We start from the raw sequence: 16,158 nt of genomic DNA on the forward strand, positions 1-16,158 counted from the left end.
TTAGGAAAGCTTCCCCTGGGGTTGTACAAATCAATTCATAGAAATGACCAATATAGCCAGTTTCAAACTGCACCCTGAGCTCACCCACTTACCAAAGTTAAAAAAAAAAACTAAAAGTTTCTGGTCCAGCTAAGGCTCTCTGTGATGCCCCTGGAGACTGGAATCATGCAAAGGCTTTATGAGGAAAGGTAACTTGGCGCACAGACCTGGAAATCTGCCCTCCTGCGCAGAAAGGACCCAGTTAGGCCCTTTGTGTGTTTCTATGAGAAAAAGGGAAACTCTAAAACAAGTCTAAAGATGTATTTGGGGTGAAAAGCAACCCGTCAAGGTACATGTAGGCAAACAGGATGCTTTCAAAAGCTCATTAAAACATAAGCCAACCAAGAGAAGGTTAAGAGACCAAACTTAACTTGCTCTCTTGGAACTTAACTTGCAACTGGGTATCCATAAATTTGCTTTTTGTATTTCAGAAGAAGCAAAACAAAGTATTATTTACTTATTTTTGCTATTTAAGTCCAGGGGCTGGTTGAATTTTTAGAAAGAGACGGAAGGGCCCTGAGTACAGGAGGGAGTTCAGCCCAAGATGGCCACTAGAGGGCCTCAGTGACCCAGGAAACAGCACGGTGTTTGTAGGAAGAGGCCCCAAGAGCTTGCAGGTTTGGTCTGAGTTGGGTATTTAGGGGGATCTAACTCCTGAGAACCTTCTCAGCAGATGCTTACCTTCACATGAGAACAAAGGAGCCAGGTATGCTAGCAGAGTCAGATAATTGATTGGCCAGTTTTTCCATTGGTAACCTGTTTCTGCCTGCAGGGTACTGTTCTATCCTGGAGGTAAAAGTTAAGATGAAGGTGTGGATAATTATGAGAGCATCTCTAGCTGAACAGAAACCTAATTTTAGGGCTCAAGAGTGGTATCAAGGCTTGGGAGGTGTGGGCTTTAGTGCTTCATTAATTGTTTATGCTGTCCCATAAACAAAATTAAACCGACATAAATACTTAAATAAAAACATGTCTGCTATGTGAATACTGCTTCAGGTGAAGTCTCATTGGATAACTAGACTACCACACTTTAATCCCTCGTCTATAGAAATTCTAGAGCTGTCTGGATTTGAGATTTGCAGTGAGTATTGAATCTAGGATGATGCTGGCTTCTCTATTGTTGCTCAGAGGCATTTTAATAAGGTTTAGAATGAGACAGAGTTTGGAAATTTACCTTTCCAGGGTAATCTGTAAAACAGGAGGGGCTATCTCGTTAGGGGCATGAGCTAGAGAGTGACCTACCAAGGTATGTTCCACCTGAGGAAGTGCTGGTCATGTAACCATGAGGACAGAGCATGGAGCAAGAAGTACTCCATTCCCTCCGTCTGAATCTGCTGGGGAGCAATTTCTTTCCATGCTCTCAAACCTCTGCCTCTTTCCAGCAAGACATTGTAGCAAACAGAGGCCCCTTCCCAAGGTGACCTACACTTCCCACTCTCACACCCACACCCACATCATATAGCAACTTTTGCTGAGTCAGGAAGGTTGGGTAGGAAAGAGGGACTCCCTGAAGCAGGAAGGCTCTTCCAGTCTAAGAGTTGTTCTAGAGAGCTGAGTCCCACTTGACTTGAAATAATGATCTCTGTGGGCAGAATTTCTAGAAAAGGAAAGAAACTGGTTGGTTTTCAGCGTAGTTCCTTGGGTGTTGGAGACGTCAGGATACTGAAGATAAAATGGGTTATGTCGAGCAATCCAATGATGCTACCCTTTCTTATAAGAATAGTTTTTAGAGACCAAAAACCCAGTTAACCTGCTATAGCCCAGTTTTGCAAGGATGAAAAGGAGGCACGTCTTCTTTGTAAGACCCCTGTTGCTGTCTGGATTACTGTGGCCTGTCCCTTTTCCTTCTCTCCTTCCAGGTTGTACAGTCAGCCATAAGATGCCACCTTTGTCTTGTCTCTCTTTGTTCTAATCATGTCAAATTCAACCATCCTCACCTGGTTTCTAATGACAGCCCACCCCCTTCACCTAAAACCCATCCTGTGCTTTCTTCCTACTGTCATCTCTGTCTCCTAAAAGCAGCACTGACATCAATCTCTCTGGGATTTTGCTCATGTGATTCACCTTATTTGTCATCCTGTTCCTTCTTGCTGGTATAAAAGTGGACTCAAACTGCATTTCCTCTAAGAAGTCTTTCCTGACTACTTTAGCTCCTATTGACTGCCTGTTCCTTTGAACTCTTCCAACTTTCTGCAGACATTAAGAACCTTAATCCAGTACTGTTTTCTCTCTTTTATTTTAGAAAACTTAATTATGACTGGACAATCAGGTGGAGAGAGCCTTTAGGACAGAGGTTTGCGTTCCAGGATCCCAGCATGGCAACCCTATGCACACATTAGAAGCCCAATTAACATTTGCCTGGTAACTCCTATTTATCCTTTGGATCTGAAGTTGAACCTCACTTCCTGGGGGCAGCCAACCCCATTAGATCCAAATCTCATACTGTAGATTCTAACAGAACCATGTCTCTCACCTGCATAGTGCTACTGAAAGAAAGATATTTTTGTTTATTTTATTGATTAGTTCCCTCCATGAGGGCTGGAACTATGAGTTTTGGCTAGGACCTAGAGCAGTGACTAGTACACAGGGGTCACTCTATAAATGTTAAGTTAATGAACACATGTTGATTGGTTGAACTTGAATGTAAGATGGGCTTCTTAGAGAATAAAAGCAAAAGTGTTGAAGATACTACTCTCCTGGGAAGCTGGTATCCTTGAATACAGAACTAAACAGAATCTAACAACAGAGGCTCAGAGGGGCCAAATTAGCAAAGTCATTTTAGGGCCGATGGTGGCAATGAGTGACATATTTTTTTTTTCTCAAAGATACTATGAGCAAGTTATAAAAGTAATACATGTTCATTCTGAAGAATATATAAATTTTAGAAAAGTATAAGGAAGCAGACAAAGTAACTACAAACTCACCACTCAAAAACTTTTAAATATTAATATTTTCTTCTAGTATTGGTTTAATTCATTTTTTTATCATGTGAAAATCCTGTTGGATATTTAGTTCTGGATCTTTTCTTTTATAAAGCCACTAAACATTAAATGAAAAGCATAACTTTTTTTTTCTTTTACTAAAGTCTTTATGAATCATTATTTTATTTTGGCTTTTATTTTTTAAAAACTTAAAAAATTGTATTATCATATATTAATTGTATAGGGGTTTCATTGTGACATTTCTATATGTGCTTACAATATACCTTGGTTAGGCTCACTCTCACTATCATTCTCCCTCATCCTTCTCCCTCTACTTAAAATAATTTCAACAGGTTTCAATGTTCTATTTTCATGCAAGTATATAAAGTACATTGTCTATATTCACCCTCCATTGCCCTCCCACTAGTACTCCCCCTAACAGGATCTGCTTTACATTCCTGTCTTTCATTGTTTATGTATATATTCATTGTTTGAAAGGGTTTTACCATGGTGTTTCACCTATGGATGTATTATATTTTAATCAGTCTAACCCCCTCTATTACTTTTCCTTACCCTTTATTCCTTTATGAATCATAATATTAAACATATTCAGAGTATTTCCCTGCTTGGGTGTACTCTGTTATTCTCCCAACACAGGACAAGATTAATAAATATGAGTTTTAACCTTTATGATTATATATATACAATTTTATATTTATATATTATATAATTACATATGTGTAATTATATACAATATATAATATTTATATATAACTACATATATGATTATACATAGTTATATATATAAAACCAATGCTAAACAGGAGAGTTACATACATGTATATATATATATATATATATATATATATATATATATATATATATACATCTCACTATGTAGCTTAGGCTGGGCTCAAACTCATGATCCTCCTTCCTCAGCCTCCTAAATGCTGGGATACAAGTGTGCCCCACCATTCCTGGCTGACCCTTGATTTTGAACACATTCTAGAATCTAAAGAAAATATAGGTGAATAGGGGGTACATTATATATTTTCCCAGCTGTTTCAGTGGGAGGCCTACCTCTGTTCACTGATATACATCCAGGCTACCCAGATGTCAGCCCTACCCAAGGGGGGTTCCTCATTCCTTGCTGCCTCACCCCCAGCCCTTAGTTCCTCTATTCTCTATCTGTCCCCGTGTAGGAGACACTTTTGGTGCCCTACCCATTTTCACTCAGTGCTCAGCATTCCCGTGTGTGCCAACGGCTTCTTGTGCAAGCACCTTGGCTTCCTGCCTGAGGACTCTGGCTGCAGGAGCATGTTCAGTTCTGAATGGAGCAGTCTGGGGGTGTTAAAATATAGAAGCCCCTGGGAACAGCTTTCAACTACTGATAAGTAGGAGTTGGGTGGGGAATGTCCCAGCTCCTATTCACCTTCTAAGTGGAGGTGTGTTCTACATAGAGCTCCCCAGGGGACTGAATTCCAGTGACCACAGGCATGCCCTACTCATTCATAAGCCGGCACCTGCTTTCTTTCCTTACAATCTCATTTCCACACACTCCCACTGTTTCCCAAATTAGCCATTTGGGTCCAAATCCTTGCTTCAGATTCTGTTTCCAGGGAATCATTCTAGGACATCACAACCCACCTTCCTTCCTCCTCTTTCTCTCCTCCTTCTCCTCCCTCTTCCTCTTGGCTTAGCAGTACTTAGGGTCTCACACTTGCTAGTCAGGTGCTCTGCCACTTGAGCCATGCCCCCAGCCCTGTGTTTATCTATTTGTTACTTTATTTTTCAGATAAAGTCTCATGCTTTTTGCATGGGTCTGCCTGAACTGCAATCTTCCTACCTATGTCTCCTGCATAACTGAGATTACAGAGGTGATCCACCATGCATAGCTTGTTTGTTGGGATGGGCTCTTGATAACTTCCCCACCCACTCCTCACTGGCCTCAAACCACAAGCCTTCCAATCTCCACCTCCCAAATAGGTAGGATTACAGAAGTGAGTCAATACATGCTGCTCCACTTTCCCTTCTTAATTATGAGCTTTAGCCTTCTCTAGCTTTAGCTTTGCCCTCCTTTTTTTTTTTTTAACTAAATTGGAAACTGAAAATTCTAAATGATCCAACATATATTTTAAGGAATAGAAAGGGTAAAAATGCAAAACCATGGCAGATTGCTGACTGCTTTTTCATCAGAACTCCTGATACAAATGCTCCCAAGAGGAAATACACTATACAGAGACTCTGGTGATTTTGGAGGTGACTTTGAAATGTTTTTTTCTGTCTCCTCTCTGTTGTCTCTCCCATTTCTCTCTTAATTTCCTTCCTCTGCAGTAGAAGTCATCCTCAACAGAGCTATTTTTTTGTTGCCACCCCTTGGGTAAGGGTAGGTTTCCAGACACCCCCATAGGCATGGGTAAGATGCTAGGCAGGTATCAACCATGTTCACATTCATTTCATTGTCACTACCAGTTACTGAAGGCCCAATGCATGCAGAGCACTTACCAGCTTGTGCAGGACATTTTGCAGGAACCATTAACACAGTGTCCTTGCAGGGAGGATAAGGCACCTTACACAGGGACTCATGCAGAGACACAGATGATGTATTCATTCAGGGGCACACATAGACCAAAACAAACCATCATTCTAGGAACTCAGAGAACATCTTGTTCATTCTGGCTGGATTTTGAAAAAATTTGATGGAAGAAGCTAAGAATGGTGAATGGATTTTAATAGGTCAAATAGGTCAAGGCACAGAGAGGAGAGGTGATATGTGCTCCCCCATCTCAGTTCCTAGAGAGATTCCTTTTGATGCTAAATGACAAGACTGCTGCTTCCATGACCCCTTCCTCACTCCCAAGCCCCAGCAGGCTATGAAACCTTTGGTTTCCTTTTATTCCAGTTCTTCCAATATCTGATGGAAAAATTATACCATCTTTCTGATGCAAACAGCCTGGGCTACAGCCAAGTCAAATTATAAAGTAGGCATACCAGGTAGGTTTATTTAATTTTCAATATCAGAACAATCATCTTACTTAAACAAAACATGCACTCATCGTATTGCAAATGGGAAGGAGGCTGGAGGTAGGCATTTGTGGCTGCTGGTTTGGCCTCTCAGCCACATCATCAAAGACCCAGGCCTTCTCCGTCTTCCTCCTCTGCTCTCCTTACACTATGGCTATTCAGCCTCACACTGCTTACCTTCTAGGTGCTCACCTTCTTTGGTTTAGGCATCAGAACTGCCTTCAAGGCAAGAAGAAGGGAGAAGAGCAGTGATAGACATCCCTTTTTTTTCTTATCAAGACAACCAAATTTTTTTCCAAAGCCTCCTCCAAGACTATACTTTTTATGTATCCTTAGCTAGAGCTGAACCATAGGGCCACCCCTCACTGTAAAAAATTCTAGGAATTTGAGCATTTCACTTTTTAAATTCTGTAATTACAGAAAGAAAGGAAGAAGGGATGGGGAGCAGTGAAGTTCCTACAGCTATCAGAGTCCCCACCCAAAAAGGCTTGGATCTGGGTCTGGTCGCTCACCTGCATCAAGAGAAAAATGACATAAAATATACAAAATGGAAAAAATGGATTTATTTACAGTTTTGGTCAAAACCAGAGAGAGAGTCATTCTCAAACTGTCTACTATCCTCCCCAAAGCAGTGTTATTTATAGAAGTGATAGAACAAAAGCTAGGAAATACACACGTGTAGGTTTTGTTGTGGGCCACAGTGCGTAGGGTTACTACCTAAGTCTTTCTCTTAGAGCAAGGGGCCAGAACTTCAGCATTGTGGAGTGGTATGGGGTGAGGGGGAGGCTCACCCTCTTTCCTAAAGAGAGCTGGAATTGAAAAAGACAATTTAAAAATAAATTTTAATTTTAAGGGCGCCCCATTCCATCACAAATGCCACTTTCTCTTATAGGAAACTACACCTGCTGTGGTCAAGCTGCTCTGAGTCTTCTCCCTTTTATCTGATGGCTGGTATCTTGATCAGCATCACTACAATGATACATCCACTCCAAATCTCAGTGGCATGTCATTTATTGTTACCGACACAGGTTTGTCGACTGGCCAGGGTGGCTCGGTTCAAGATGTCCGTCATTCTTTTTTTTTTTTTTTTTAATGTTACAGTTTTTTAATTAATATATTATTCAGGTATGTGTAGGGTACCAGAAAATATTAGAATTATTTTAAAAAAATCACAAATTACATATTGATTTGAAGGGGCACAAATTGACTTTTTTAAACTCAAAAGTAAGATGTCCTTCATTCTTGTAGAACAAAAGAATAAAGCAACAGGAATGCAAGAGGAGCAAGCAAAAGGACTTGAGGTCTCTGCAGAGTAGGGTCTTCAGTGTGAAGAGCTTTGGCTAGTGGCCCATTTTATCTGCCACTAGCCAAAGCAAGTCATGTGGGGCCAAAGCAAGCTTTCTAGAGGAAGAAATGACAAAATTGCTCAGCCAGAATGTAGGTATAGGAAGAGGTAAAGGATGGGGAGAATTCCAGATCCCAGCAGAGTAAACTAATATGCTCACTACCTGTGTGAACCTGGTGGTGGGGCTCGGCAGGAAGTTAGTTTTTAACCCTCTAGGTAACAATTGTCTCTGTAACAGGCAAGGGTCTACTTGAGTCAGTGCCTAAGCACTGAAGTGAACTGTAAAGCTGTAATTTTAGACTTGTCCTTTTGGGAAAGCAGGGCATATTGTACCTTGAATCTCCTTTCTGAAGTCTTTCCTTTTATTGGTTGAATCTATTTAAGAAAAAAAGGGATTCTGAGACTCAGCTTCCCACAGTGTATCAATTTGGCAATTCCAGGAGCAGGTGATGCTTATAGTCAGTTTCTCTATGTCTGAGAGTCTCTGTACCCTGCTTTCTGCCTTTCCCAGCAAAGGCACTGGGAGATGTGACCTTCATTTCTCAAGGAGTCTTTCCCCAGGTAAAACCCATTGGCTATAATTACTATCTCAGCTAACTTAATTAGACCAAATATTGTGGCAATAAGAATAGAATGGAGATGGAGATAATTCCTCATGATAGTCATAATGCTCAGATTGTTCCTTCTTTGACAGGAGGCTACATTGATGTTAATTTAATTACAGCCTGGCACACACTCACAGAGAGACATTACAATATAGGAAAGCCATATTTAAGGACATAAGTGTGTCTCTGAAAAAAGTATATGTATCCTTTACTTTTAAAATGAGATTTATTCATTCAATAAACATTTTCAGTAGTTTCTCATTTCTTCAGAGGCCACCTGACAGGAAGAAACTTATGTGAAATCATTTGAGAATTCAATGAATCTTCTTTATTGAGGAAAATGTATAATACTACATTTTTGCATAGTTACTTAGTAGGTTTTTTAAAGCACTTGTCATCTGCCAGACTTGATTGCTAGCACTTCACAACTATTAGCTTATTTAATCTTTATTGTAAATGTATGAGGCAGGTCCTACTATTAATCTCATTTTATAGATTAAAATCAGAAGCCCAGTGAGGTTTTTCAACTTCTTTGAAGTTTAGTTTTCTGAAAAGTGGTATGGTTTTCCACATGACTAGCGGGGAAAGGAGATGGAACACTTGGCAAGCGATACAATTTTCCTTGTGAAATGCATAAACTCTGAATTAACATAATCATTTTTGGGGAGCCAACTAGCCTCCCCATTGTCAAGTGTCTCCATTTGACATGCAGGGATTTCTGCTGCCCACCATCCAATGTTGTCCTCCTAGCTGTGGTAACATTTTCCCTAGGAATAATAACTGTACTGCTTCTTGCTCATGGGATTTGAGTGGATAGACCTAATCCTCTATCTCTGAGACTGGGAAATCCATTAGGCTTGGGGATCAGTTGAGGAATGGACATGTGACCCACTATGGTTTGGATATAGTTTAATGTGTCCTTCGAGGGATTTAACTGCAATTTAATTTTCATTGTGGGATATTAAGAGAGTGAAGACTTAATCTGACTATGGTGTTTAGAGCTGGGGTCTTTGAGAAGTGATTAGGATTGAAGGTCATCAGGATAGAGGTTCCATGATTGAATTCTACTGGCTTTAAAAGGAAAAGAGAGACTGTATACACATTCATGTTCCTTGTCTCTTGCCTTGCAATGCCCTGCACTGCCTTGGGACTCTAACGGGAAAGAGACTAGATTGGGCTCCTTGACTGTGGACTCCCACAGTCAGGAATCAAAATGAATCTATTTTCTTTATAAAGTAGCCTGCCTCAAGTATTTCATTATAGTAATGGAAAACAGACTAAGGCATGACTCAAGTAGAGGTCAGTGACCATCAGTCCTAGGACTTTGTCTGGGGCCTTTAAGAAAGAAATATACTGTTTCCTATGGAGATGTTAAGGACACAGTAAAAGGGTGGGTTAGTTGGTGGCCATTTTTCCTCTGTTGGAGAAATGCTGACTGAGATTTAATGCAACACAGGGAATGTTGTTGTTGACAGATTAAGAAAAATCCTTAATAACATTATCTGAGCCCCTGTATTTAGCCATGACTTAGCTTCTCATTACAGAGCATGTAGACTAGTTAGTTACTCGACCCAGTAGAGGACATTCATTGTCAAAGCCAGTTTGAATCAAGTTTCAGTCATTTGTAGCAGAGTCCTGTCTGAAGGTGAGTGAGAACAGGCCCATTCTGCTGGCCGGTGGCAGGGATGGTGGCGGGGCGCTCAATTTTTTCTATTCAATACATCATGGAATGTTAGGACAATTTTCTTTCTCAGAAATTCCCACTGATGTCCTCCATTTTCTTCATGAAGCCTCTCTCCTTCTCTGACACTTTTTACTTCCATGTATGGATACCAATGACAAGAACTTTTCATTTAAAGACTTCTGAGTAGTGTTCATGAAAAGAAAATAGGTCACATTGAAAATTAGCATGAAAAATTTATAAAGGTGAAAAAAATTCTCATATGTTCTTACATTTGTGGTCTCTGATTGAATGTAATGTCTTCAATGTGGTAGATTTATTTACTGAGCACATAAAATGTGGCTTCTGTGGTTGAGAAACTGAATTTTTAATTTAACTAAAAATCAGATTTAAAAAACTAATACTTGATTCTATGGCAAACTCTTACACCTACTTGGAACTTAGGCACATGGATCTTATCAACTATAAATTTTATGAAATCTATATATAGATAAAATATTTTGAATTAATCTCAGTATCTGAACTGAGACATCAGCATAAAAATATGCATCAAATTTCACAGACTAGCTTTGAAAAAAAGCAAAGTATTTTTTTAAACTTTTATATTGATTAAATATTGAAGTCATATTATTTTTGATGTTTTGAATTAAATAAAATATACAGGTTAAGTATCAGTTACCCAAAATATCTGGGACCATAAGTGCTTCATAGTTCAGATTTTGGAATATTTGTACATATATAAAATGTATCTTAGAAATGAAACCCAAATATAAACATGAATTTATTTTTGTTCCATGCATACCTTATTTATAAATAAGATAATTTTATGCAACACTTTTAGTATACCTGTATTTTGACTGTGACCCTTCACATGAGGTAAAGTGTGGAATTTTCCATTTATGGTATGTTGATGCTCAAAAATATTTGAATTTTGGAGCAGTTTGGATTTTGGATTTTCAGACTAGGGAATGCTCATCTTATATCTTTAAAATTAATTTCATTTGTTTCCTTTTTACTTTTTGAAACTGACTCATGTGATAAACCTGTTGAATGATGCTGGTCTATAATTTCTGTCTACCCTGTGGTTTGAAGACCATCCTATGCTCTGGAGGGTGAAGTCCACCCCACCTTAAGATCATAGTCTCTTGTTTCGAAAGCATTCAGGTTTGACTTTTGTTCTTGAAATGCATTGAAGAAATGGCAGCAGCCTTCTTCTGTTAGTTTTCCTTATTAAAGTCTAAAACAATCTAATTGAACAGTTTCATTATATTTCAGCCATAATTTTATATTTGCACAGACTTTTGCTTGCTATCTTGTTCTATATGATGGTCTTCTTACTCAAGGGTACAAAACATGTGTTTCTAAAGAATAAATGAGAAAATGTCATTTTATTTAATGTGAAATAGAAGATGTTGCCAGAAATCTTTCTATTTTGAATTTAACTGCTATTTTGTCAAGTTTTCTTTTAAATTTATACATGTCTGATATTTTTATTGAAATAATCTGGCAACCCTAGAAATCCTTCATTTTTGTTTCCTACTTTGCTGAGGTCATGATTTGTCCATCCACTAGAATCCTTCTATCCACTCAGAAGCCTGAAGATACAGTTGCAGCAGCATGGCAGTAAAGTTCTAGAGTCTACCCTTGTACTCAAGTATAAAGGGACCTGCTAAGCTGGGGGGAGTCTAGTCCCACTGGGCCCCTTCCTCATACTAGGGATCACCTTTAAAACTTTCTTTTAAGCATTTAAGGTCCTTTGATACAACCAAACAACAAAACAAAATAAAAAGATATAATCACACTGGAAAGTTGAAAGTTTGAAGGTTTTTAAAATGACTTCATCCTAAATCCAGAATATACTCTGTGAAGCATGTGCCAGTCATTTGTCTGTTTACTGTTGGATCTAGTCTCCACACTTCTCTTTCCTGCTGTCTTCTGTGTTGTAGAGGGCAGTCTTTCAATGTACATTTCTCATACTCCTCAGCCATTTAGCTTCTAGCTGGATTCAACCTATGGGAAGCAAGGGCAGATGAAAGGAGAACAAAGCAATGACAGGAAACAGCTGGGGTGGGGCGGGGGGTATTGTCCCTGTTTCTTTCTTAGAATGTATCTTCATCGGTGGTGGCCTTGTGTCCTATTTTCCAGTTCATGTCAAACAACCTTGATTCTATGATGTTAGATTTAAAAATTATAGAAATTTCAGAATATATAAATCATTGTGCATTTGCATATCATTCATTATTTTAATTCAATCCATCATTTTAAATGGATTGTGAGAATACATGCTAAAATATTATGGTTGATGGAATGAGTTAGTGATTGCAACTGGGGATTTATGCCTAAAGGGGACTTGAGACTCATATGTAGTGAATATTTTATTTTTTTCCAAAACAGATTAGAAGTCATAAGGCAAACTGTTTTTTTTAAAGTTAGTATATATTTGTTGTAAGGAGGCATTCATTGTGACAGCTCCAAATAGGCTTATGGTGTACATTGGTTAGATCATCCCCAACATCTCTCCCCCTTTATCCCCTCCCTGCCCCGCTTAAAGCAATTGCAAGAGCTTTCTTTGTTCTATTTCATATAAGTATATGAAGTCCATCAACAATATTCCCTCACTTTAATCTCCTTCATTTACCCTCCCCCATCTCACAAGTATTCCCCCAAACTGTACCTATTTTATAGTCCTGTCTTTCATTATTAATATTTAAGTCAATATTCAAAGGGTTCCTCAAGGCATCCCTGCTATGAGTATATGTTACTTTGGTCTGTCCAAGCCTTTCCATTACTCTCCCTAAGGCAAAGTGTTAATAGCTGCTAAATTAGATGATGGAGAAGAAGGGAAGAGAAGAAAAAAGAAAAATATAATCCTAGAAATTTTGGGGGAGAAGAAATTAGCATTGTCCTAGTACTTTTTACTTCTTATTACAAAAATCTTTTCTGGATATATTTAAACATCATGACTGTATTTGTTATCTATTGCTTCTGTAACAAGTTACCACAGACTTAGTGGCTTAAAATGACATGATTTTATTATCTATCAGTTATGGAAGTTGGAGTCTGGATACGCACTTCACTGGACTAATATCAAGATGTCAGTTAGGTAGCCATCTTTTCTGGTGCTCTAGAGAACATCTATGTCCTTGCTTTTTCTAGCTTCTAGAAGTTACCCTTATTTCTTGGTTTGTGACCTTTTCTCCCTTTTAAAAACCTGCCAGATTGCATGTTTCTGACCATTTTTCCATAGTGATACTTCCCTAGGAACATAGTTAAGAAAGGTCCTTCAGTTTTAAGTACACTCATGGATTAGTTTAGGCTGACAGATAATCCAGGATAATCTCCATATTAATATCTTTAACTTAATCACAACTGCAAAGACCCTTTGCCAGGTAAGATAACATATCCATAGTTTTCAGGGATTAGGAGCTAGACCTCTTTGGGGGAGGGGCCATTATTCTGCCTACCACAACAGTTTACAGTAGGAAGACATACTTTATCTATAAACTAAAAACTTGTAAGCTCCTCCTCCATCTAGCCTGCTAGCTTGCTGAGAAGACAAAGCTTCTACTCAAGTTCAAGTTCATAGCAGTGAGAATTCGTCTTCTGATTATGCATAGCTGAGCAGGAAATTTGCCATACATTTTTTATAATAGAAGACAGTGAGAAATTTACGTGCTTATCAAGATGGTTTTCATGAGAATACCAAGCAGACCTCAAATTAAGGTTATGACAAAGCTTTCTTCTGGATTTCCCCAACGAAGAGACAGGTATCATTTGCCCTAAATTGCTTTGCTAGAGTGAATCATTTTAGCTATAAGCACACATGAATGCTTTCCTAAGAGATATTACTTTTGCACTGATTCCAGTGCTTTTGCTGAAATAGGCCAATTTCTTGTGAACCACGATTTTGCTGAACTGGGTAGTAGTCTAGAAACTGGGCCTTGGAACTACTAATTAGAAAGCGCTAATGTTTAGTGACCCATGATGAATAAACCTTCCTTCTCAAGTAGATTAACTTTTCTTTAAGCAAAGAGCTAATGAAGTTCAGAAACTCCCCAAAAGATCACAAGAAGATATGTGATTAAGCAAACAAGTTAAAGCAAGATCTTGGCACAAAACCACAAAAACAATCATGTCAAATCTCTTCACATTTCATTGAGCAATTGCATTCCTCTAGAAACTAAAGGCATAGTGCATTAAATGTTCAAAACTGGAATTATGCAACCAACCACCAGAAATACTCAAGCTGCCCTTCCAGTTGGTCAGAGGATAACTGTTCTTTTCCCATGATTATCCAAATATTTGTATTACTTCTTCATTCTTGAAAAACTCCTTTAACAGGTAAAATTTATTTCAAAATTTAAGAAGTAAAAAAGGGAAAATTTTCTCATTTCATAGCGAGTCAAATGTTGCTCAGCAAACTTAGCAAAAAGTCTATAGTTGTCTTTATTTTCCCTCATTTCTTCTTCTTTTTTGGATTAATGGAAACAAATAGGGGTGGGTCCTGGGCTGCCAAGATATGTATGGCCCATCCCAAATTGAACCAGGGAATTATGGGTAGCTGTTTTATCAACTTCCTTGTCCAGGCCTACTTTGGTGCAGTGAACTTCACAGCTATCCCCAAGGATGTAGTGGTCTATATTTTAAACTGGTTCCCACCAGCCTCCCATTTATGTGTGCTTCCATGTTGGAGGTACAGCATGGGAGCCTTCTATCCTCCTAGTCTTGAGAATTTAAACTCTGTCTCTTGCCTGGCTCCTTTGTGAGGGGGAGGGCAAAAATCTCCTTTATTAATTCCATAAGCATTTTATTGACTCTTTTTTTATTTCCATTTCCCTTAAAATTGGACTGCAAGACAAAAATTCAAATGTAAGCAATCTACCTGAGAGATCATTCCAGGAAGCAAAGGTAGGGAAGAGTGGAAGTGAGATAAGAAAAGTGGTAGCCATGAGGCCTGTGTTATTCTGTGTGCAACCAGAGCTTAGTCCTGCTGGGAAGCTCTGGGAGATCATGGGGGAACACTTAAGAGTTGATCTTGGAGTGGTGATGGAGCTGTATTATATCCACCAGCAACTAAGGACCAGTTGAGTGCTGCCAGTAGTTAATTTCCCAGATGGCCCAATCTACTGTGTCTGAGGTCAGAAAAACTTGGGAGAAAGTCTTCTGGCAAAGAGATTCAGAGCAGTTGGAAACAGAGCAAGCTCACACTGCAGTGGTAAAGTTTGAGGGACAGTTATACAAATGTTTCTTATTCCAACCTATGTGTAAGGTACTAGAACAGGTGTTGTAAAAATTTTTTAATATGCTTTAATCAGTATATTAGGTAAAAGCAGCTACATTTTGCTATGTGCTGAGTATTAATGCTATAGGGGAAGCAGTTGAAGTAGAAGATATGATATCTCCTTGATTTTGAGGAGCTTTCTAAGATAATGAACCCTCTTTCTACCATGCAACAGTGGGGAAGTAGACAAAATATAAGGGTAAACCAGTTGTGAGTGGAGGATTGGAATTCTTGGGGAAGGTTTTATGGTAGATGTGGGAAATGATCACATTAGCAGAATCAAAGCCACTATCTGTATAGTTTAAGGAAGCAGAAGAGAGAAGTCATAGAGACTAGTCTAGCAGGTTGGTAGACAGGACTCATAAGAATGGAGATGATGGGACTTAAGCAAGAACAGGAATTTACATAGTGGCTTGCAGGCCAGTATCAACATTGAGAAACCCAAAGACAAAACACATAGTCTTAGCTTGTTATTGTCCTAGAGATATCTGTCATCACCTTGAATCTATAATTCATTTTGAAAAAGTCCACTTGTGCCCACAGTACTGCTGAGAAGGTGAGTATCCCATGGCAGATGGTCCTGGAAGCAGGGATATCTGATTGGGATGAGGCAGACACCAGAACTTACGTATATTCATTGGATTTTATTTTGTTTTGTGTTCTAACATTTGGCCCTAGGGTACTAAGAGATTGATTAAGTTGACTCATTATAAGGCCAGGGAAAGAGTTTCTTTCCTTAGTAATCAATAGTCGTATCCAAACATATTAGTATAAAGCATCATAGGGAATGTTAAACTGGAGCAAAAATGGTGAGTACAAGTACCGAGAGAATCAGAGAGGTGTTTTTCAAGTTCCCCCAAGGCCACAATGTACTTCTCAAAATTTAAAGTCTTCTGCAAATTTTCCACTCAAGCTACCTGGAGTGGAAAACAAGGATCCTTCACTAAGACAACATGGCAGTTGCCTAGTTTCTTTCCGATGCTCTGATTTTTAGTCCTCTGCGTTGATGTCAAAGCTGGCAATCTTTATAAGCCAACCATGAGATAAGCATCATGTGAAAGTGGTTATTAAGGAAGGACCCCAGGAAGACATTAAAGAAATGGAAGAAGCAGGACAGGGAAGTGAAGGAAGCCAAGTAGAGGGCACTGCATGGGAGTCCTGCCTCAGGTTTGATTTCTCCTTACCCCTGGCAAGGGAACCGAGTATTCATACGCTTGCATATTGACATGCTATGTTCTAGGAATTTGGAGGCAAATTAGGCA

At 38.9% G+C, this 16,158-nt stretch overlaps 1 long non-coding RNA gene across 1 annotated transcript in view; it reads left to right on the forward strand.

The window, feature by feature from the left end:
* Positions 1-16,158, forward strand: part of LOC141423122 (uncharacterized) — a 79,986-nt gene that overhangs the window by 63,486 nt on the left and 342 nt on the right. The gene's annotated exons all lie outside the window — the stretch shown is intronic.

This window comes from Castor canadensis, chromosome 5, assembly GCF_047511655.1.
Source record: "Castor canadensis chromosome 5, mCasCan1.hap1v2, whole genome shotgun sequence".
In the NCBI taxonomy this organism is placed as follows: domain Eukaryota; kingdom Metazoa; phylum Chordata; class Mammalia; order Rodentia; family Castoridae; genus Castor; species Castor canadensis.